We start from the raw sequence: 25,668 nt of genomic DNA, 5'->3' as shown, positions 1-25,668 counted from the left end.
ATCGATGCACACTTACTTTTCAAATCAGAATTTCCTGCAGCGGGTCGGGACGAGTCGACTCGAGTGCCAGCAGCCTGGGGTCAAGCCTGGAGGCAGGCAGAGTGCACTGCATCGATGGCACACTTACTTTTCATATTAGAATTTCCTGCTTGCCCCCGCAATCGATCATGCTCTTTTGCGCGGTGGCAGCCATGAGAGACTCGAGTCTCGTGTAGTACTCCACTGACTCAGATGAGTCTACTGCTGCCTACTTCCTCTGACTTCCTTCGGACATGATGGCAAACTTTACCGCCGCCCGGCACATCCGGATAATTAATCCCGGCCCCCATGGTGTGCCACGCCCACGGTTGACTGATAGCAGCATCGACTGCGTTATACTTGAATGACAAGACTTCCAAAGGGGATTACAGCGGTACGAAAATCATCTCTGCGATGTCAGAGATACGAAATATTACCTGCCTGTCACTTTCTCTGCGGAGGCGCGTGAGGCATGCAGATAATGAGATAATGGGGGGGGAGGGGGGTAAAATTAAGCGGCAGGAAGCAGAGACGTTTTAAGACAGGCCATTGGCAAAGTGAACTCTGTCCCCATGCACTTTTACTGTCTACTGGGCCCGGCCGCGGCACTGGAGGCTCGTTGCGGCCGCGGCCGCCATTATAATGTATTTGGGGAGGAGTGGGGAAACTGTGTTCGATCGTTCCAGGTCCCAAATAAATTATAAAGGCCGCAATGGGCGTCCCGTCCCCCCCGCACCCCCCCTAGCTACGCCACTCAGTTATGTAGGCTGCTCCGGTCCTCCGCTCGGGATACCACTTGCCAGCCGCTTCTCTGCTCCTTCTCGGGGTTTGCGCGAGCGCGCCGCGTGTTGTCGTGGCTACGGGCACGTGACCAGCGAAAGCAGCCCGGGTTTACAGTGAGAGGGCGGGGGCTGTCCTCGCATGCGCGCCCCCGGCGCCAAAGCAGAGTGCAGGAATCTGAAGTCCCGGGTCCCAGGAGGGGGCCCGGGTGCCCGGGTGAAGACCAGCGCTGGGGACACAGAACACGCTGAAAGAGCCAGGTGAGTGGAGGTGAGTGGGGGTGAAGGCGGTTGCGTGCGGCTGTAGGTGTGTGTTGTGTGTGTGCGTCTGTCTGTCTCTGTGTGTGTGTTGTGTGTGCGCCTGCCTGCGTGTGCATGTGTTGTGAACAGCCTGTTGGAATCGGAGCGCGACCTGATCCGATTCCGGCAGGCTGCGTGCGTGCGCGTGCCAGTCTGTTGTCCTAAACCTCGTTAGTCCTTGAAAGCCAGAATGATTGCAATAGGACTCCACTGCGACAATCGCTTTCGCGATTGCGTCGCAGTGCGAGCCCTAAAAACATAATAGCAGAGGGAAATCTTCAATGCTGCTATCTGGAGAGCTGCACGTACTGATTAATACTGCAACGCCATCCAGCACTGCACATAACAAACTTGGCAGGAAGAAGGAAGCAGAATTGGTTACAGTTGCTTGCCTTTCAAATGCATCTCTGACAGAGACATGGCTGTATCTGCACGGTCCAGAAACACAAGAGAGCAGCTACCACTCTCCTTTCCATTGGGGTGTCAGCGGCGTAACACAGGCCTCAGCAGCACTGTACTGAGACCTGACAGCTCTGGATTAAATCCGGAGCGGGGGCCCCTCCTTGTACCTTGCAGGGGGGCCACTTCAATTTTTGTTACGCCACTGTGGGGTGTATTTGGGTGTATTTGCTAAGGGCAGAAGTGAAGACTTATTGCTGAAGGGAACATGCCAGAGCGCCATTATCTGACTGTAGCCCTGACAGCAGGTATGCGGGAATCATTCATGGCTTGCTTTAAAATACGTAGCAAGATTACTAATAGTTCAGCCATAAAAAAAGCACAATGTGTATAGGTGTTCAGTAAGGACTAGGGTAACCTATTACAAGTAATAGGGCTTTGTGCTGTAAAACCATTTTAATTTTTCTAATATTCATTTTGTTTTTTACTGTGGCTGTTGAATTTACCATAATAATTTCCGTCATGCAGATACATTAGGTTTATGTGCTGATTGTATGTAATAAATGACCTCCTTTTGTAAAACAACAGCTGCTGTATGTGTCTACTGCTTGCAGGGGCCAGGGTGAGGGTGCACATATATACATATAGCCGCAGCAGATTACAATTTCTCTGGTAGAGTTGTCTGGCTCATAACACTCTGAATCTGGATGGGCCTGACTCATCATAGAGAAAAATGAAAGACCTATCCTTCTTTTTTTCCAAAGGGAACGCGACACAGGATTCTAGCTAGTGTCCTCCACTTCTGTCCCCAAAATTGGGAGGTTCACTACCATAAGTGATTGTAATAAATGTGGAAGAGAGCAGAGGGAAGAGGCTGGAAAATGGGAACTTCGAAATGGAAAGATTTCAGAGAATTTAAGGATGGGTTTATGGAGGATTAAGGAGAGAAATGCTGATATAAGCACGTACCCACAAACTAATAAGACCATTGCTGTTCACAAGCTATATCTAAAAGGTTACTACATCCTTTAGGGCCACAAAACAACAAAACAGTCATAAATTTACTTCAGCTCAAACTTGAAGTAAGTTTAACACCAAACATGTCCACTAACAGGTACTACAACAAAGTTCCCTAGAAAATAATGGGGGCAGGGACTTAACATAGCAACATAGAAATAATGTGGTAATATTTTACATAAATATATATATTTAAGGATACAAGGGCATTATAGTTAGCAAATAAAATGTAAAAAAAACGTTAGAAATTCACAAACAAATTAAAGGTTAGAGGGACATTATGGTTAGGCTCAGATTTTGCGCACACAAAACCTTAGAAATTCAGCAGATATAGTTTTTATTACCTCAAGAAACTATAACTCATGCCCTAAGGCAACAATAACTCGTCCCCCCGCCATGCACAGTTTTCGTATCAATGATTTTATTGCAAATGTTTCAGTGATATTATCAATGATGTCATAGAAGATGTCATTTATCACAAAAAGAGGGACAGGGGCTTGGTAGGTCCAGCATACAGGCCCAAGATAACTATGACAAAAGCAAATAAAATTGATTTTGAGAAGTCCTATAGTTGTTTTTAATCCACACTTTTTGCTTCCCATCTCTACTCCCTACACATACGCCCCAATACAATTTTTTAGCTTCACGTCAGCAACCAGAGAAGACCTCTGGCAAAGAGCCCCCCTGCGATGATGAAGCATGACACCCTTTGGGGTGTGTGAGGGCTCTTGCTCCTAATTGGAGTTATTTCCCCTTCAATTTTTCTTCTCGATACAGAACACCTGGTATCTACAATCCAAACTCTCCCTTTCTCCCACCCCTTAACAACTGCTTACCCTTTTTTTTGTCATAGAAGATGTCGTGCTTGATGTAATATGTTGGGTGATTAGCAGTGCATTCCGAGGGCACAACTTATAATTACCTAAGGGCCCTCGGCTGTGTGCAATGGTGAGTTGGCCACAAGGCCGGCCTGTGCTTTTGGCCCCCGGAGTCCCTATCTTCTGGGGACCTATCCACAGGGGCCTGCTTAATTTCTTTCAACAACAACAACATTTACAAGGGGGACATGTGGCCCCTTCCCCGGTATACATTTGACCCCAGGGATCCCATCCATTGGTGCCTGCCACTATATGTACACCCTGGCCCTATTTCATCCTCAAGAACCCCAGCTTCCGGGTCCCCGCCGTATTGCAATCGGGGAGGGGGCATGAGGCCCCCGGTTGTGCAAGGACTATGTTGGTGTCCACACACTGAGCCATCTTCGCTTGTTTGGGGATTTAATTCTGGGACTCTGGGTCTCTCTCAGCTTCATTCAGAGTAGCTCAGCAACTCAATACAGCAAAAGCAAGCCCATTTTGCATCAATACGCTGCATAGTCCTGCAAAGTTCTGCCCTGCAACTCATACTGTAATATTCTGTAATATTCTGCAGTCCGTACTGCACCTTACCAGTAAAAAAAAATTCTTTTGGAGGTGTCACTTTGGAGTGTTTATGGATCTGTGGTTTTGGTCTCCACTAGTAGTGGTTGAGCTCTGTGTTTTGGAAGCGGGCCAGCTAGGTCTCTGGGTGTGGCCTGCGACCAAGTGTGCACTCCCCCATCACCCCCTAACTAGCAAAGACCCACAAAGAGCTTGAAGGACCAAAGAACTAAAAAGATGAACAATACATTCCAACAAACTTTGCACTCTGACGCGGAGACATCAGAACCTCTGGACCACGCTACCCTCAGGCCCTAGCATGCGCATGCCCCTGTTGTACAACACAGGGAGATTAGGGGTTTGAGGCGGCACTTTGGCAGCGTTATGGGGGTGCTTGGAAAACCAGGAATACTGAAGCATCGAGCGTGCAAAGAGAGAACGACATATCTTTAAAACGCCTGCACTTTGACCACAGCAACTGTGCTGCCCTCAGCCTAGTCTAGTGCGTTCATGTCCCTCCCCTGTAGTAAGGCATGAGGAAGCAAGTGGCTAGTCATGGTGGGCTGAGGTGGCACTTGGCAGTGTTTGGAAGCCCAGGGAAATTGTACATTCCACACAGGACACAGACTCTAGGAACCTAGTGCCCACAAATCTAACCCAGCCAGCACAGAAGTCTGCAAGATAAACCTGTCAGACATCCTTAGCTGGCACGCTCTTACAGTATAACCGGCATAATGTCTGGTAAAATTCGAAGGCAAGCCTAGCCGTGGCCCAATAATAGGAACCTGGAGTCAAAGATAGGGAAAACAACATCTAAAACCAAAGCTAGAAGTGCAACATCAAAGTTTCTCATAAGGGTAACAATGATATGGGAGCAGAGAGGCATGAAGGCCCAACCTGGAGGCAGCTGGGCATGCAAAACTTCGAAAATGACCAGACACTTGGATGACCCAAGGGTTCGACGGTACCCTTTAAATTAGTCAAGATATCAAACAGAATGCTCAGACGGAATCAGTTTCAAGTCATTTAGACCTGGCATACCGCTGGGCCCAACCCATGCTCCAGAGGCATTATGATGTTCAACATTACCAACTCCAGTATTTAATGATGAGTTGTTGTCTTGGTTTGCCTCGAGTGATGTCAGTCAGAATCAGGAAACACAAACATAAGCCTGCAAGGGCCCTGCTGGTAATTGCTCATTCTGAAAATCTGAAGCGCCAGAAGTGGAGCCCAAATTCAATTAAAGACTAAGTGGAGCCCAAGTTCAATTAAAGACTTGGCGGAAAATGCTGTGGAAACTTTCAAGCTCTATGCCCATAGATCCAATCCGATAACGGCTTGGGAAATGTTCACTAATCATATGACATCTAAATATTCAGTTTAATGCGTGACCAAGGGGGTGTGCACTGGGCCCCGTAGGAATCCATTTATGCTGAGATCCATCCGCTTGATGAGAGCTAAAATCGGCAAAATACTGAGGCAGTTACGACGCACCCCGGAGAAATCAGAGCTTCTACAATCCCTACGAATGGAGAGAAGGTATTTAAATAAAGAGGTATGGTCCTTTTTAAAGAAATAAACAGGAAATCGAATTGGCCAAGCTCCGGCACGCTTAAAAGCTAAAAGATTCAATTAAGTTCTGGAAGTACCAGGTCGGCATACAATGCAAATACAAGTGAGGGTGACTGGGTAAAGCATCTAAAGACACACGTGACAGGTAGTGCCTTAAAGGCCTTTGGCCCGGAAAGGCATCAGGTGAACTTCCAGGGCAAATATTGCCTTTGAGCTGCTGGACTTTACGGCCTCAGCAATAATCAAAATCATCTAGAAATCCAATCCCAATTGTGCCCCCGGTCCAAATAGAATACCTCAAGCTGTCTTTAAACAAAATTCCTTGCAATAGGCTAATTTTTTGTCCGAGGCGTTCAATACCATCCAGGCAAAGGGTACTATCCCATGAATTTGAAAGGTTGAATTATATATCCGCATTTTAAAGGAGGAGCTGTTTCATCTCCATCTAATTGCGGTTTTGTAGCTCTATTGGAAGTTGATCTCCAGTATTTTTCAACTCTGCTGCTTCGAGATCAAGAGGTGTCGTCATTAGATAAAAACAGGCTGCCATTGAACCACCCAGGGTTAATTAAAAAGCAAGGAACAGTAACCAACCTCATGGCAGTAGGATTGCTCCTCAGCAGAGCAAATGTCAATGACTGGTCCCTGTACATGTGCTTCATTGATTTTAAAGCGGCGTTTGACCAAGTCCCTTGTGATAAATTATACAAATCTTTACCAGCGGGTAATCGTGCATAACCTTCTAAGGGCAAGCAGGCTGCTCTGCATGAACACCTAGGTCAAGATCAAGGACAGGGATGGCACTAATCTGTTTAGGGAAGTGAGGTCATTGACTGGTTTAAAGCAGGGGTGTGTCCTTGCACACCTTCTATTCAAGCTACATATCTGAGACCTCTCTCTGGCACATAAAGAACTAGCATCACATGCTCCAAGCCTGTGCGGCCACCCATTGCCGAACATCCTGTATGCCAATGATTTGCTTTTGCTCAATAACACCAGGATAGGTCTTCAGAGATCAATCAACTGCCTGGCAACTTATGCGGTTAATAATGGGCTGGAGATCAACTTAAAAAATATGAAAGCAATCTCTTTAAACCAATGCATCCTTAATCTGCATACATGGTTCCTCAATGGAGCCATGATAGAAGAAGCACCAGTATACGTCTATCTAGGTGATAACATTGATTCAAGAGCCTCATTTTCCCCACAAAGGGAAGCAATTAAGGAAAAGGTGCTGGCTTTAAATTTTGGGATTGCAACTCTAGCAAAAACTCTTTGAAGGCATATTCTTAAACCTTTGGCTGCAATAATGAAGGCAAAACTGATTCCATCTCTTTTACATGGTGGTGAAGTGATGATGGTTGCAGATGCCAGTTTATTAGTTAATCTCATAGTAAAAACATACATTCATGTATTTCGGTTGCTGAGATCTGCATTTCCTGCCCATGCCAGGCTCAAGGTCAAGCAAATCATTGCCAGGCCTAGAGCACTTTAAAAATGCTGCCATAAGCTGCGATCATGGGCTCGTTAGCTAACTTGGTCTGGTCTGAAATCAACCTTCAAAGAGGAAAGGGCCTCTACAAAACGTTCTTGGAAGAGAGTATAGAAAAACATGGGCTGGGTGACCTATGGAACCTAGACCCCTACGCTCAAGTGTTCAGAAGGATGCTACAAAAAAGCATTAGGATCCAAAGTTGGACAGAGGATAAAGGTGCAGTGGCCAGGTGGTCACATGGGTGGCTGGTGTTGAACTCTTATGCCGATCAAAATGATCACCCACTTTTAGAAGCCTCCTACTCCCTGAAGGTTAAACAGAAATTTCTGTCATTGAGATTGGGAGCGCTCCCCACTATGGACTTCACTCCAAAATGGCAGGAAAATGACTAGCAGAGGAACAAAAGATGTGGCTTGCGCCACCAAGCAAATGTGACACTGCTGCATGTCGTCTGCATCTGCCCACGCCTAGGGCAATGGAGGTCCCTACAGAGGAAGGACTTTAAGGCACTGGGGCTGAGGACATGCAGATCAGCAGTAATAGAATCACTGGTCCCCAAGAACACAATGCTTCACATCAGACTGGTGCAGTTGTTGGACATATTCAAAGAACAGGCTGAGAAGAACCTTGCCGCCCAGATTGGGGTTAAAGCTGCTAGCGATGATGGGTACACCCAAGAGAATATAGATCACATTCAGGTTACGGTGGGCTGCTAGGAAAATAGGTGATCCATTAATTCCTAAGGCACTATAGGTTCCATTCAGGTTAATGATGGGCTGCTAGGGAAATACGTGATCCTGTCCTGCTAGGGAAATACGTGATCCTGTCCTGATGAGTTGCTGTCCTTGACTGATTTGTTCATCCTATGCTGATGCCAGGAATTCTTGCACTATCCACTGCCTCCACACGCACATAAATTTAGCTGCCATTCCTTAATAAAAAGAGACATGTCTGAGGGTCCACCAAACATAGGTGAACAGTCCACTCTGTTGCCGCCAAATATATCAAGGTAAAAAATAACACGTAGAATTCTTGAATTAAATTCCTCCACTGTTGATTACTTGGGCATGCCTCACAGTCCTGGTGTATTTTGCCCACCAAATCACCTCACACAAGAATTAGTCATATGCAAATCAGCCATGGTCTTGCTCTATTGGGTATGCAAATCAGCCATGGTCTTGCTCCAATAGAAAGGGCACAGCCTGACCTGCCAGATCAGTCCCCTTGGAAAAGGCACATAAGCAACCTGTACTGGTTTTGGCCTAGTTAGACCTCGTCAATATTGCTTGAATCTCTTTGGACAGTGAGCATCGGCCCCATGTCTGGGCATACATGCTGACAAAGGGTATCACCTCTCCTTTCAGAACCAAGCACCCCCTACCTAAATTCCCTCTCTGATTGTATTTTTGCCTTAAATCATTTGCTGCAGTTCGCTGCTGGTCGTCCAGTTCTGTGCTGTAGACACAGAAAAAAACACAAACTGAGATCATAGGACTCTCCATGGATAACTCATGGCTGTTCATGTAACACTAGATGCCACCACCTTCCTCCAACAATGCACGACACCCAAGGTCCTCATGCTCTAAGTCAGAGCAGGCGGAGGTGCTTTCAGGCTTAAAGGAGCACAATGGCAGCTCCTCATACAGCACTATTTATCAAGGCAACCAAGCACCTCATTAAAGACCAGATTAGAACTGCAGGCCCCAAACACAAAGAAGAATAGAAAGGTAGCACAAAACGACAGCAGCTAGTTAGTAGGAACAGGTACCATGTGGAAAATATCGGTCAACTAGAATTGCAGAGGCACTTTCTGCTTGGACCATAATTAGGCCGCACAAAAAACGACGTGGAGGGGCCGAAAATAACATGACTTTGTACAGTTCCATCTCTCCATTGGCTCCCGGAGATGCCTCATCAGATTTGTGGTACTTTCCAAAGACTATATTGGCTAGAATTGTACAAATCATATCGATCGATCTTGGCATGCAAGAGGCTGAAGGAGGATGCAGCTTGAGTGAAGCCACCCTTGATTTTGGCCACCATGCTGCCGGACTGTTTAGTGTCCAAGAGACCTAAATCAAGCTATTTGATATTTTGTGGTTTCATTTCACAGCTAAAAGGAACAGCAGACATATGGTTAAAAAGCAGCCATTTCTTAGCCTGTCCGCTGATGCCCCCAGAACCGTACAGGCTTGTGTTATCGCTTGCAAATAATTTCTTAAATCAACCACCTGGATCTCAAAGCAGCACTAATTCAAACTTACGGCCAGATTCATGAAACGAAAATCGGCTCGCAAAGGGCCAGATTCTGAGAATCTGGCCCTTTGCGAGCGCAATTTTTGCATTTGGGATTCATCATCCCAAATGCAAAAATCGCTATTATAGAAATCGCAAATTTGCGAGCAATTGCATTTAAGGAATCTGTATTTGAGATTCCTTGAATGCAAATCATGATACATTTAAAAAATGCGAATTCGCAATTTTGGGCTGCTATTTACCGCGAAGTCAAACCTCGTGGTAAGTAGCGGAAACTTAGAAAAATGCACTTAAGTGCATTTTTCTAAGTTGTATGTTACACACACATGTCCTTGGGACATGTGTGTGCGTAACACCAGCGTCCAATGTCATTTCAGGGGTGCAACAGGGTGTCCTTTGGACACCCCTGCACCCTTGAAATCGCAATTTCAAAATGCGAATCGCTAATAGCGATTCGCACATTGATATGTCTTCCCATTCATTCCTATGGGCCTTCAGGCCCATAGGAATGAATTGGGAGTTATTCCTTATTTGTGATTAGCAATTAGCTAATCGCAAATAAGGAAGCTTTAGAAATCGCAAAATAAATTGCGATTTGTACATGAATCCCGTTTTGCGAGTCTGTAATAGCGATTCCCTAATAATCGCTATTACTGACTCGCAAAACGGGCCTTTGATGAATCTAGCTGAATGAGTGTGTAGTAGGTTGTTTTCTCTATTGTTCTGTTTCCTACCATTCTTTTCTGTGAGTCTAGCTTATTTATAGATCACTGTAGTTTCTGATGAAGTACATATTTGTAGTATTCTCATAATCTGATAAAAATAGGCAGCTTTCTCAGTGGCTATGGGTCAGTGTTAATATTTGCTCGCTTACTGTGCCTTCACCCATCATTCTGGAGTGACAGCTCACACTTTTATTATATGGCCACATTGATAGTTGTTGAACTCTTCCTAAGCGCTCCTGATATAATGTTCTTAAAAAGAGTATTTATATTAACATGCTCTCAGCTCGTTCATGGTTTGCCCATAACGGCAAAAATGAAAAATTAAAAAAATACCATAACCATTTAATTCGAAGCGAAGTTGTATGAAGTGGTGCTAAACTGTAGCAAGGGGCTTTACAGATATCGTATAAATAGAGAAAGATGTTTGAACCGGAACGTTCTTTTATTCGAATTTTGCATAACCAACTCCTTTTCGAAAAGTTTCTGCTTTAAACGAAGGATCCCGCGTCTATGCATCATTTTTGGAACAATTTTCCGCAGGGAGCATGCCTATTCTAAACACAAAACCTGCACTATGTTCAGAGAACATGCAACTTTGTCGCTAGAGGGAGATCCAATATTCACCAGTCACTTTTTCAGATTCTGAAAATAAAATTGGAACTGGAAGAACTCGTTTCCGGAGATCAAGATGAAAATAATCCCAAATAATAGCATTAAAACATTCTTGTGTGATGAAATACACCCAGGACAGTTAAACCGAAAAGCTTCAATCAGAAAAATGCTTGACTTACTGTCAAAGCTAAATGCAACGCACATGTGATGAATCTGGCTTCCTCATGCTACCTGTGTCTTTAAAATGAAACCAACATGTTATGTCATTTCAAACAGCCAACTTCTGTCTTTTAGTGTAACGGGCAGTGATTCATATAATTTCTCTTTATGGCCTGTCTTCTAAGAACATGTCCTTAACTTGAAAATAGTCAATCCTCGATTGCAATCAAATTCTTCTAGTTATACACCCTTAAACATGATTATAGAACAAAACTTACATTCTGACTTTATTTGAAAGATGATACATATGAAGATTTGTTGTTTACAGAAAGAATTCCTTTAGGCGGTGTGGCATAAAGCGAGCACTGGCAGATCTAACTTCAGGCCTGGCTTTGGTTCAACCTACGCTGACCAGTGCACAATATAGTGGTAGAGCTCGAGCAGTGATTTGTTCCCCCCCCCCCGCTACTTGGGGACATGGTTGCGTGTGATTGGAGCGTTAAAAGAATGGGTTGCTGTTCGCTAGAAATACAGAGTATTTGTTGGCATCCCCAAAATGACATTTAACACAAAGCATAATGTAAACATTACAAAAACATAACTGAGCATAGCACAACAAAACAGCAAAAAAACGGAAGGCAACCCAACAACTACAGTACACCAACTCAGAAAAATGTAATATTGTATCACACAACAGTTTAAAAATGACACATCATCCCACAACAAAAGGTAACACAACAAATATCACATCCACAAATCTTCTTTCAGAATACAATGGTAAAAAAAAGAATTTGCACCAAAACTGCTTCATAAACCACGAAGGACACGTAAATACACCTGCCCCGTGCGATTTGTCATCTTGCCCTTAGTTTCCTGCTGTTTAAAAACTGCTATGTTTTTAATGGGACGGTTTATGTTTAGGCACTCCTGCAGTTCGTTGTCAAATGTCCTATCTAATACTAGAGAGCAACCAAGATAAACATGCAGACAAATAAACTAAACTAAGCTACATACTCTCCAAGGCGTCCCTTTATCCACCCTAGTTGATTGTGAACTGTCTGGCTCATAAACCTGCTAAAAAACTGCCAAATATGTGCCTTTTTCATTGCACCATTCCACCGTATTTGTCCATAATATTTTGATCCTTTGCGTATTGTTCCAATTTCGTACTATTTTTCTGTATGATAAGTTGAGATACATAGCGGCGACCTCTCTACTTGTACAGTTCCCTGGTGATACAGAGAAAAAATTATAGTCAGACGATACCAACTAGATTTTAAGAGTACACTTGGCAAGAGGTTAAATATGTGACCTAGTTTTCTGAATGAGTGACGGTCTTCAGTGGCTGAAATAAATCCAGGAAGGCAGCCCAGATGTGAAGCGATGAGTAACTACAATAACAGAGTGGGGGAAGATCAGAAGCTGTTTAGCTGTGAGTGAATGATTCCAGCAGACCTAGACCACATGTGTGGTATTGAACCATCTACATATCCACCAGTTATGTATTTCAGGATGTTTCTACCATGATATTTTAAGTCCACATCTGAGAACGTATTGTATTTATTTTATTTATTTAGAGAGTTTTATAAAGCGCTGGCAGGACCCGTGGGTATCAGAGCGCAACATGTAAACAGGCAATAAGGAAAACAGACAGACAAAATGAAAAAAACGGACAGCTGTTGTCTGGAGGGTTTAAAGGTGCAGAGCGAGGAAGAGATCCTTTAGTTTTCTCTTGAAGGTCATGAAGGAGGGGGTTGGTTCTGAGATCTGCTGGTACAGTTCCAGATTTTGGGGGCATTGCCCAAGAAGGTGCGACCCAGGCTTGTTGTTTATGTCTCTTTGGAGGTATGAGAAGTAGGTTGTTGGTGCTCCTCAGGTTTCTTGCCTGGCCTGCCTTGGTGAGTGTGAAGGACTTTGTGGGCGAGACAGTCAGCTTTGAAATGGTAGCAATCTTCAATTTGGAGCCACTTTAGTTCTTTCAGGGAGGGAGAGATGTGATCATACTTTTTGTCTCTGGTGACAATCCTTGCTGCTGCATTTAGAGTTGTTCGCATGGGGGCTAGGTGGGATTGTTCTGTGAGGATAGCATTCCCGTAGTCCAGTCTGGACAGAACAAAGGCTTGCGTTGCAGTTTTGAGATCATTTGGAGAGAGGAAGGGCTTGATTTCGTTAAATAATTTCAGTTTGTGCAGGGCATGCCTTGCGGTAGTCTTAATGTATGAGCACATGTTCAGGTCAGGGTCCAGTATGATTCCCAGTGATTTGGTGGAGCTGGCCAGAATTAGTTTGTGATTAATTGAGTTGATAAGCTTTATCCCTTCTTGGACCTGGTGGGGTTGTCTGTTGTTTGAGAGGAGAAGAATTTCCTTCTTTTATTGGTTGAGTTTTAAGAGGTTGTGTAATAGGCAGTTTTTTTATTTTTGTTAGGGTAACGTTTAGACGGCGTATGTCTTTTAGGGAGGATACTTCCAAGCAGAGCTGGATGTTGTCTGCATAGAGGTGGAAAGGGATGTTAACTTCCTTTATTAAGGTAGTGAGGGACTCCATGTAGATATTGGAGAGAGTAGATGAAAAGACTGAGCCCTGGGGGACACCTCTGGTTATATAGAGGTATCTGAAGTTGTGTTGTTTATTTTTATTTGTAGAGAGCGGTTGTGAAAACATATGTGAACCATTTCAGCACCATGACATCCGCTCCAATCCGTTGTTTGATGGTGTTAAGAAGAAGTTTGTGGTCCATCATTTTGAACGCTGTAGATGAGTAGGCAGCAATGGCCAGTATCCATACATTTGTGGATGTCATCTGCTATATTTAGTAATGCTGTTTTTGTGCTACAGCCCTTTCTGAAGCCTGATTGGTGAGGATCCAGGAGATTATAAGTGTTAATGTGTTGGTTGAGTTGGAGTAGGACATATTTATCGAGGATTGTTGCCTGAAAGGGCAGGTTTGAGATTGGCCTGAAGTTGTTGAGGTCCTCAGGGTCTGATCCCGGTTTTGTTAGTAGTGGAGGGACTTGGCCTAGTTTTAGGCAGTCTGGCATGACCACCGTGCTTAGGGAGCTGTTTATTATCATCATCCAGAGGGGGGTAATGATGTGATTGAGATTTTTGCCACAGAGACCGGGAGGGGGTCTGCGAAGTAGGAGGAGGGCTTGAATTCGCAAGAAGTTTAGAGATGTTCATTTCTGTGAGTGGGTAGAATGCTTTCCCGCAATTGTGGGTATAGGGGGATCCTAGGCTTAGGTTGCCCTCATTTGTCTCAGGAGAGGGGAGCCCTACTTGGGAGTCATAGGAGAGCAGGGTGGGACTTTTTTTATCTGTGGTGTGGAGGGTGGTTACAGTAGATGCTTGTGTGAGGCATTCAAGAGAGGACTTGATCATCACGATTTTCACATCAAAGATTTCGCGAATTTATCACAGCGTTCTTTGGAGACCTGAGGGGCTTTATCGGGTGGTTTGGAAGTCTGTTATTTTATGAAGCTAAAAAAGTTTTTTCAGGCGATTTATTACATTTTCAAGGGCGTGGAAAAAGGCTGCTTTTTCTTTGATGATGTGATTTTTATGTGTTCTGCGTTCTGCTCTGAGTTGTTGAAGGTAAATTAAGGAAGTGTTTGCTTGCCAGAGTCTTTAAGAAGCTCTAAGTTGCCTTCATTTTGTATTGAGGTCTTAGTTAAACCAGGACCTCGAAGGGGTGTTTCTAATCCATTTTAGTTTCATAGGGGCTACTTGATCTAGGACAGCTGACATCATAGAGTTAAAGTGGGTTGTGAGTTTATTTGTTGAGAGGTTGTCTTTCCTTGAGGGTAAACTAGAGATATTTTTTTCTTCCAGATCAGCTAGGGGAACCTGGCTTAAGTTTCTAGTCCACTGGAGGGTTTTCTTAGTATGGATGGAGTAAGACTCTTCCAGGTTTAAGTGGAATAGGATGATGCGGTGGTCCAACCACACGACTGGGAGGATGGTTTTGATGGTGATCGCCTTCTCCTGGGCTACAATGGCTCAAGGGTTGAGCCTCTGTTGTGGGTTTGTTCTTTGCAGTGCTGGACAAGGTTGTACTCGAGTAAGAGTTCCTTTAAGAATTGGATTAGTGTTTTTAACATCATTCCAATGGAGGTTGAAATCACCTAGGATTATGTTGTTGGCATTTGAGTGAGCAGTGAGTTACCAGGCGAGATAGGTGTTCATGGAAGGGGTGATTTGTTGCCAGGAGGGTGGTAGAGGTGGTGGCAATTTGTTGTTTTATTTTTTTTCATCCGTATAGTAATGCTGGCATATTCAAAAGTGCTATAGGTGGAGGAGACAGTTTGGGCCAAGTAGTTTCAGGTGACGCGACATAGGAAAGTGGGGTATTGTGGAGGCAGGCATGGTGATTTGGACTGGTGGGATAAATAAATGTGAATAAATAAAATATATACATCATCATCAAGAAAACTTTATTTCGGTAAAAATACCATGAAAAATATACCCAAAGTATATAAAAACAAGATACGCATGAGTGACAATGTAGATTAGTTAGTACAGACACAGAGAATTTCTAAAACATTTTCAAAAATGGGGACAGTTGGACATTATTCATAGAAATGTAGACCCAGTTAAAATAATAAATATATAAAAAGAGTTATAAAAAAGTGCTGTAAAAACCTTTGTCAGGCATACCAGACAAATGCCAAACGGGCGTTACACAAAAATATTTGTAACAGCCCCAATACTCAATTAACAAAGTTTCTATGCTTGTGCCACATGGCTGCCAGATATTGCGAAACAGCAAATACAATGAATTCAGTTGTGTCAGACTTTAACACTCTAAATGCTTGCATACAATGACGAAAACCCAGATTTTTACACAGAGGTACAAGCCAATACCTCCTCGGTTTTTCAAACGCTGCGCAAAAAAAGAAAACATGAAGCTCAGTTTTGGTCTCACAATTGCAGGCTGGACAGTTCTTCAGAGCTAGGGGTGACCACTTGCTATTAAGAACTCGAAGGGTTAGGGCCCCATGCCTCAATTGGACATACAGTTTTTTGGCTAATATTGGATATATAACATCTAGAAAGGGCTCAAATGAATAATGGTCTTTCATATGCAAAAAAGAAGCAGTGAAAAAACCCATTTGGGGATTACACAGTGCTGCATTGAGTTTATCAGAACAATAAATAGTTGCCAGCATAGATCGTGAAATAGCTTTACATTCCCTCTCTGGGTCAGCCCATCGAGCAGGAAGACCTAGCCTCGTGAACTCGTTCTTAATAAAAGTAAGCCAAGGAATTTTCACAGCACTAGGATAGGTCAATATTTCTTTAAGTTCCAGTCTATATTTTATCAGTTCAGGTGTCACCCAGAGCCTGTGCCAGGAACCTAAGAGGTTTTAGTGCTAGCTCTTCATCAATTGATCTAATCCCCAGGTCGAGCCTAAAGGGAAGGAGCGGGGTACTGGGTGGAAGTCCTAGGAGTTGTCTCAAAAATGTATTCTCTGTCCTAGTGATTTCAAACCTATCACAATGTCCCCAGAGTTCACCACCATACGTGATAGCACCCCTTGCTTGCGATTTGTAAACTTCCAAGGGGGAACCAACAGGTTTATTGGTGGACTTGTTGGATAGTTTGGGAATTCCTTAAGAAAGTTGAGCCAATTTAAGTTGAGACTTAGCTTGCTGGGGGCCCCACGACAGGTTCTCATTAATGGTTACCCCCAGATAATCAAAAGTATCTACCCTTTCGAGTCTCGTCACCCTTAGTATTGGGTTTGGTCAAGTTGTTCTCGGGGATTAAAGATCATAAATTTGGTTTTGAGAGATTTGATCTCTAGTCCCCATGCAGAGCAGAATTCTTCAAAGCCATCCAAAGTTCGCTGTATACCCATTGGGGACTTGGATAGTAAAAGGGTGTTGTCAGCGAACATGATGGCAGGCACCCTGTCGCCGGCTAACTTAGGAGCATCATTGTCCTGTACTCCATTAAGTTGTGCGATTATCCCATTAACAAAGAGGCAAAATAGGGTCGGTGTGAGCACGCAGCCCTGCCTTACCCCCCTGCTCACAGGAAATCGGGACGACAGGGAGCCGCTTTTCCTGCATCTAACCTGGGCAAAATTTGCCTCGTGCAACCTCATCAAAACAGATAAAAGGTGGATAGGAATTCCCAGCTCAAGAAGTACACTCCAGAGCTTCCTCTGGGGAACAAGCTTGAATGCAGAACGGAGGTCCACAAAAACCAAATAGAGGCTGACGCCCACAATTTTCACCATTATCCAATTCAGGAGTAGAAGACGAAAAATTTGGTCCAAGGTGGAGGTATTCTTCCTAAACCCTGCATGGTAGGGACTTAGAATAGCAAACTCCTCTATCCAGTCTTGTAGGCGGTTCAGAATGAGTCTCGCAAAGATATTCTGAGGGACATCAATTAGACTTATAGGTCTGTAATTGGATGGGAGGAGAGGAGAGCCCTTTTTGTGTATAGGAACACTCTCTGCACCCAGCCATGTACAGGGAACCACCATGCCTCTCAGGACAGCATTAAAAAGAATCTAAATGTAAGGACCCCAGATTTTTGACTCATGTTTAAAAAGATTGCCCGGAAGTTTGTCCAGACCAGGTGCTTTGCCTGAGGCGAGTTTGGTAATTGCATTACAAACTTCAGCCACCGTAAACTCAGTCTCCTCTGACTGCATATCAAGTACAGATTGAGTTGATATTAGATCAGGGTCATCAAGGGAACCCTCAGTAGAGTACAGAGCCCGGTAATGGCCTTCTTAGACTTCTGCCGCTATATTAGGTTCAATGGCTGCTTTCAGCTCGCCACTACCAGTATTTATGATAGACCAAAATTTGCGGAAATCTTTGGCAGCTAGCGCAAGTGTTAGGCTGGACCACTTATCATAATCCCATTCTTCCTTCGCACACTTAGTTGTCTTTTTGTAGTGTGCCCTCCTGTCTTTAACTGCAGATCTGTTATTCTCTTTTACAGACAGCAAAAGTTCTGTTTTGGCCTTCCTACAGGTAGTATTATACCAAGAGCAATAGGGGACCCTATATACCTTCCTTGAAACCTGGGGATTAAGTACTTCTCCCAATTTAGTTACTAGGCTCACATGGAGAGCCTCCATCTTATTAAAATAATCAGGGGGCACAGGTGGATTGGATAGGACAGCAACCTCCGAAAAAAATTGAATCACCAAGCTATAGAGTTTTTCAATTTGTTCCGGGTGCTCCAATAGTTTGTACCATCTTACTCTGCACCTGTTGTTTGATAGGGTAGGATCACCAGTATTGTCCCCGGAAAGTAATGCACCGCTCTTACTGGTGGTCGGCAAACCCAGATCCAGAATTAGGGAATTATGGTCGCTTTTAACTCTTGTGCAAACGTTAACATATATAACATTCGACCATAGCCTTCCTTCAACCGTTACATGCTCGTAGGGAATGAGTTAGAGTTAGTGCCATGATCTGTGTAGCTATCGGTGTCCATGCCCTTACCGGAGAAGCCTGATTTGCAGGAATAGACCAAAGATCGTCCTCTGCCGTTAAGGCAACTTCACTCAGGCCCACAAGAGGCTCATATTGACAATTCAGGTGGCCCCTGCCACCAGAAGATGAGTGCTGCTTGGTATAGTTGAAATAAAAATGGACAGGTCCTCAATAGTATTGGACTCTTTAGTTATACTGACAGGACGAGAATAAACGTTAATCAGTGCCAATTTAAAAGCATTAGGCAGAGCAAGGACTACACATTGGATGTCTTTAGAGGAAGGGTTTAGTATCTTAACCGTACATCCCAGATGGGAGCCAATCCAAATGGTAGGACCCCCTGAAGGACGACCTCGCCCTCCCCATACTGCCGGGACAAAGAACGAGGCAAATCCTGCCCGATATTGCTCCGTCCGAGCCCAGGTCTCTTGGAAGAGGCAAACATCACATTCATCCACAAAGGAACCCCATTCTGGACAATCGAACTTGTTAGTCAGGCCTGCCTAGTTCCACGATAAAATTCTAAGTTCCTCCATTCTTGCACCTACATTCCCCCTTACAGCTTACATATTATTTTATTTTGTGTGCACCTTCCTCATTTCTCCATTTCGTTCCAGATATTTGCCTTTCAGAGACACTTTGATGTACTTAATAAATTTAAACCCTTGGCACTCACCTCAATCATGGCATGAGTCCCATCCTTACTGAAAGTACTGCTCTTAAGTACCTTGGAGCTGATTTATGAAAGCATTTATGAGTAGGGGAAGTAGTACTACAGGGGCCCTGTTATGTATAGGGTGCACTTTCCCTGTTTGTGCCCTGGAGCACCTAATAACAGGTGCGCCAAGCGCAAACAGAGAATGTGCGCTTTATTACATACAATGTGCAGCCTCCAGGGCAGCCGCGAACTCGTGCTGCCCAGGGGGCAGTGCATTCAAGTGAAATACGGGACAGCTTTGAAGCAGCCCTTCCCTGTTTTCACAGTGCAGTCGGCAACCTGTCTGCACTTTCAAAGGGGATGGCAGATCTCTTTGCAGGTGAGTGCAGTCAGTGCCTGCACCTGCCTGCAAGGGGATATATGGGGGAATCCATGAGACCCTCTTTCCCTCCCCTGCTCTTTGGGGACGCACTGACAGTGCACCTCCTGAGGGCTTCTTTGCCTCTGCGCCCGCATCTGTAATACAACGCGGGCGCAGAGGCAAAGGGATTTCCTCATTTGCATGGGCACGACCCCATGCAAATGAGGGAATGCCATGTGAAGATAGCGCTGGTGCTTTATGTGCATCAGTGCTATCAATATTACAGAAGGGGACGCACAAGCGTCTGCAGCCCCTTCTGTAATACAAAAGTGCCCCGGGGAGGCCAAAGTGGGCGCATGTTTAAATATGTAAAAAGGAAATGCAGGAGTACTATTATTACATACTCCAGAATGCCTTTGTTAATAAGTCCCATTGTCTTTTTTGGAAAGGAAAACCAATCAGGGTTTCTGCACCATAAACGAATCTTCAACTCTGTCCTCACCATAAAAGAATCTTCAACTCTGTACTCAACGTCCACTTCTCATTTCATCAGATCATAATCCTCATCATGTTTCATTTGGCTTGTAACCACCCTTCTCAACATATATCTATTATTTATTATGGTATGACAGGTTCATAAAAACACTAATCTCATTTGAAAGCAACAAGTGGTGAAATTCATCAACTGAGTACAGAGGCATATAATATGCCAATACCTCTTTCAGTGTCACTTTCAAACAAGCAAAACTGCTCTCCAACTGCATTGTCTTGCACTTGAGATTACTTTAGTCAACATTTACTGTCAAACTGTATGCATTTTCAAAGATCCAATGACCTCCTTCCCAATGTCAGTCTCCACTTTTCTCCAGACCCTGGACTGAGGAAATCTCTTCTCATAAAATTGATATCTCCTGCTCTCTCAGCATTGCCCTCAATGACCTCTGGTGATTTGTAATAGTGAGCACTGAAATCCAATGCCAGCTTCTGCAGTATACCAATCATGGGAAATCTTGCTGCAGTGTGTCCTTTATGTGGACGTTTCCTGTATAGATGTAAACAGTTATCCTGTAATTAACTACACTTCAAAGTAAGTAAAAGTGTTTGAATGTACCCTTCGTAGATTCCACCACGGAAAAACAATGTAGAGTATTTTGATCCCAATGAGTTATTTATCATGAGGTGTAGACCCATGATAGCAGATAGCAGTAGATCACATTTTCTGTAATATGACCACCCCACCCCACAGCCTAAATTAATTACTTCCTTTTAATGTACTAGTGCACATTTGGTGTAGTGGGTGTGCACCGTGAGTATCAACCCCAGAATATCACAGGGGCACAATATTGAGGACAAAATATTAAAAAAGGTAATTAAGTCTAGATTTTTTATACCTAACTCCACATATATATTGTCCTACATGGTGCATGCATTTCCAAGGTACATAAACGTGGAATTAGAAACAGTGAATCTGTACTTCCCTCTTGGCACCTACCTTTCAATATTTTGTCCCTCAATATTCTGTTTTAGATATTCTTGTACCCAGATCATCTGGGGTTGATATTCACTAGCACAATCCCTGTAGTGTGACCTCCTGGTGGTACATTTGGATATTGTGTGAAATGTATCGAGCTGTTTGGTATTTATATTTAGAACATGTGGCAAGATGAAATAGTAGATTTACTTAGATGGATGCATTTTATGTATTCTATAGTGTAACACATTGAAACGTGTTTTTTTACTAGTTAGGTCTTTATGCAAAGATAACACAAAAGAAGGAAAATGCCAAAATCCATGAGATATTTGAGCCAGTCTAGATCTTGGTTTCTGTGTTCCAATTTCTCCTCCTCAGTGTATCTCATTCACAGATGTTTCACTCCGGTGCCTTCCCCGGCTGGAATTGGATTCATACTGCTTGCTTGTTAACTGAGCATTTCTGTCTAACGGAACTTTGGTACGAGATTAATTAAGAGAGCACAGAGACGGAAACTTTTGTGTACACTGACCTGAACCTTGACTACTTCCTATTTAGTTCCCATGCCCAACAGTTTTAAAGGTCCCTCCCTCCAGCGGCGGCTGGCTCAGGTGACCGCAGTGCGGTGGTGGGGCGGGGTGGGGCACAGCGCAGCAGGGGGAAGCCGACTGGCGACAGACTGGGCATTATTTATGTATTTAATCATACCTATTCCATCGTCAGTCGACTTCCCTCTCCCATCCTGCCCCGCTCCACCACATTACCTGAGTTAGCCGCAGCTGCTTCCCTCCCTTACCAGTTCCTAGTGACTGCAAGTGCACTGAATCCACAAGCAATGCAAGACTGGCTGAGACTTTGGAGGATGAGTGATGTGTAACGGTAGAAGCATATTGACGCAACTTTTATTCACCAGCATATAAACTACATACAAATGAGCACAGTTTTGGTACAGGCGGACGCAGTAAGGTACTTGGGCATACAAGTGTACCACTGAGACTCAGCACTGATTCTTGTTAGTGTGTTGAGTCTTAAGTGATATTTGCATCTGTGTGCTGTTCGTGGATAGCTTTCCTGTCTGGGTGATGGAGAGGATATTACTGTGCAGGTTGGTGGCATTATTGCACTTATAATATTTTTTTATCGGTATTCCAGTAATCTTACCACGCTCAGTCTTTCAAGACCTGATTCTATACTGATGGCATTAGTGTGGATTGTAGGCAGGCTCAGGGTTGCACTTAACAGGGTAAAACTGTTACGTGTCCAAAGAGAGTTGGTGGCCCCATAATTTCAATTATTTTACATGGCAGCTCAATTCCACTTCATATCAATGTCAATGTGGAGACCTATGTCTCAAGTGCCAAAGATATGTTTACTGTTGAGGACAACCGATCTGATGAGTCCCTCGGGAGCCCCGATTTGCAATTATGTCGCCAAAACATATTATTCCCCCTACTTTGACGAGGGTAGGCAGACACTCTTGGCACCTCAATAAATTAATAAATGCAGCAGTATTCTCTCCTGACTGGGCGCTGGAAAGTTTGAAGTGACTGATATGTTGGTTACCAGTGTGTGACACGTACCCAATGAAACTGCATCAGGTATTTGGGGAATTAGGGAGGAACAATGGCATTCCTCTAGGGCAGTTTCTAGCATAAATCTCTCTGATCTAATCCATTAGATTAATCTGGAATACAGGAGACATCAAACATGAATGTAGCACAGTGCTGATGACAAGTGAAGACAGCAGGAAAAAAGCCTCAGTGCTACATAGATTTTTGCTAAACACCACCATCAAATCATTATCTGACTTGAGATCCAAATTGAAGAGGATCATAGGAACAGAAATGACTGTTGGTGAACGGAACAGGATAAAGGCCTATGTGGTTAGGGTGTCTCGAAATAAAATGTTTATCTTGATCCATTTCAACTTCCTTTATCAGATGTACTTAATACCACCCTAATTGTGATGGGTAGTCAATGCTGTTTTTGGCTGCCGTCCTACGTGTCATGCCAGTACTGCTGATTATAAACTTGTCTAATGGGGATGTCCAGTATTGATTCCGTGCTGGCATGCAATACTGCAAGAGCTGAACAAAACGATTAGTGGTTTTCTGGCTGTGACCCAACAGGTGTTCCTATTGGGTGTGTCCCCCGATTTTGCTATTGTTGTGATAAGCAAGCAAGGCATGATTAATGTACTTGATGCATAATAAATGCTAATTTTGTTTTTTAAACGTGACATGGAAAAATCACAACACCAAGCTCATGACATCAGTAGTGCACCCTTATATGGACATTGTTGGGGTACTGCAGTATGGTAACCATACCTGACATAATGAATGCTATTCATGGCATTATGGAGGTTACCTATGCCATAATGTCATCTATTGGGACCATTCTTGGAATATGGACAGGGATCCCTGATAGCTGAAGAGGAGATGGGCTGCGGATTGCCGCTCAGTCGTCACCTACCCAGCCAGCCTAACGATTTGAGTTTGAGGTAAACCTTGTAGATTTTTTACCAAATTTTACGGAAATTATGCTAGAATGAGCTCCAACTGAATAACATATTCCAGGTGTAGTCCCCAGTGCATATGCCATATGCAGGATTGTTTCGCACGCTGTGTAGGCATTGGAATACTTCATAAATGCCACTTCAGAATGGCTTCTAAAACCTGTGGTAGTTTACACTGCAAATGAGCTGATAATTCGACCGATTTGTAGGAACTTGTTATGGCCGAACTCTCTGCCTCTAACCTACCCTGCAGTAAGAGTCAGGCTTGCTCACTAAGTACATGGTTTCTCTTTGGCTCAAGGGTGTGGCTCCTCAGCCGGGGTGGATTTAGCAGGCTGTCTGGAGAGGGTCAAAGCTGGATGACCAAGTCTTGTCTCAAACTCAATGGAGACAAGACTGAGCTCATGTTGCTGGGTCGGTTCGCTCCAGCTTCCATCGATTCGATCTGGCCACCCTGTCTGGGCCCACCACCGGCATCTAAGGACACCATCAAGAGCTTTGGTATCTGGTTAGATAGGTCTCTGTCATTTGACTATCAAGCAACCAGATTATCTGCCATCTGCTTTGGTCTCCTTAGAATTATTAGAAAGATCCTTCCTCTGCTACCTTTTTGAAGCAAAACAGACTGTGATACAGGGCCTGATTCAATCCCGTCTGGACTTCGGGAACGCCCTGTATTTGGGAGCACCCGATTTTACCCTGCGTAAATTGCAAACAATTCAAAACTCTGCTGCCCGGACATTATTGCAAATCCCTCGCAGGACATCTTTTAAATCGGGGCTAAGAAGACTACACTGGCTCCCCATTAGGGAGAGAATCAGTTTTAAGTCCCTCTTTCTCGATTATCAGGCATTCTGGGCTACTGGCCCAGCAATCAACCTCTCCCTCATCACCCCGTACCACCCTGTCAGACAGTTGCGCTCAACCCATGCCATTTTGGCCACAGTACCCAAAATAAAGAGAACTAGAGCAGGAGGCCGCTCTTTCTCCTTTAACGTGGTCAAGATGTGGAATGCTCTCCCTCAATATCTAAGGTCCAATCCAGAACTCACTTCTTTTCGTTAACAATTAAAAACATTTCTGTTTAATAAATAGAGCTCTCACTGGTTTTTAGCACCCTTATCTCACTGCACACTTGTTCTCAGTTCTTAGCGCTTGGACGCCCCAGGGCAGCTACGTGCGCTTTATAAAAATCATCTTCATTTCATTTCATTTCATTTCAATCATTTTCATTTCATAAGGGACAGGATGGATGTCATTTAAGCACCTGGCCTCAGGGGTGCCAAAATCCGTGCCAAGAAGGGCTTCACCCTTTTTCCTTCTTTTCTGTCGATGTTTTATTACGCTAATAGTGAGTAATAGTGTTTTATTCACTGTTCCTGGAATAACAAATCAAACACCTGGAGCTGGAACATGACCTTCGCTGGCAGCTGTGATAAATAAAATAAAATACTTTTACATTTATGATGTGTGCATGTGGGTGAGAATGTGGTTGTGTGAATGAGAGTATGTGTATTGGTAAGCATATCTGTATGTGTGAATATGTGTTAAAATGTCAGAATGATTGAGTGATAGGTAGTGAGTGAGAATGAGTAAAGTTGAGGGACAGATTTGTCTAGACCTTGCGCCAGTGCAAAGTCACACAAAATGACACATACATGCAAAGTCTTGATGAACTATCTACTTTCTGCACATATTATTTTGCGTGCTGGAAAGTAGCCTTAAATTAGTGCAGATGTCGATTTGCACTAATTTTTCACTACTTTGCGTCAAGGGGCCATGTGATGGTTGTTACTTGGACATTCCCACGCTACAGTCCGTAATTTTTTGACGCAAAGCTCCATTCACTAATTTTGCTAAACAGGACTTTACACCAAAAAGTAACACTTCCTTGGTGCTTGTGTTAATTCGGAGAAATGTTTTAGTTTCTCCTAATTTTTCACACTTTGCATGTGTGCTGCACATTTGTCCAGGCATACTTTCTTCTCCTTTCAGTACAAAAACTATGCTAGACATCACACACAGACCTTTGCACCACGGGGCAAAAGTGTGTGTATGGTGTTAGACAGTCTGCTTTTGTGCAAGTGTGGGGGAAGAGAGAGTAAATGTACCTTTAGTGTCAGTAAGTATGAGTGAGAACGGGTGAGTGGGAGAATGAGTGGCTTCAAGCAAGTGAGGGTGAGTGAATGAGTGAGTGAAAATTAATGAGTGAGAATAAATATGAGCAACAAAAAGCGAGGGAGAGTGGCAGTGAGTGAGTGTAACTGTGAGAATTTGTGAGTAAGAATGAGTGATAGTATGAGTAAATGCAAGTGAGTGTGAATGAGGAAGTATGAATGATTTAAAGTAAGAGTGAATGTGAATGAGTGAATCAGAGTGAGTGAGTATAAGTAAGACTGCGTGAGAATGAGTTTAAGCAAGAATCAATGCAGGTAATTGTAAGTGAGTG

At 43.8% G+C, this 25,668-nt stretch overlaps 1 protein-coding gene across 1 annotated transcript in view; it reads left to right on the top strand.

Annotated features, from left to right (window-relative positions):
- VEGFC (vascular endothelial growth factor C) overlaps positions 1–25,668 on the top strand; it is a 467,419-nt gene that overhangs the window by 174,046 nt on the left and 267,705 nt on the right. The gene's annotated exons all lie outside the window — the stretch shown is intronic.

This window comes from Lissotriton vulgaris, chromosome 3_1 (genome assembly GCF_964263255.1).
Source record: "Lissotriton vulgaris chromosome 3_1, aLisVul1.2, whole genome shotgun sequence".
NCBI lineage: Eukaryota > Metazoa > Chordata > Amphibia > Caudata > Salamandridae > Lissotriton > Lissotriton vulgaris.
The sequence above is the reverse complement of the archived record's forward strand: the minus strand, read 5'-3'. Positions and strand labels throughout refer to the sequence as shown.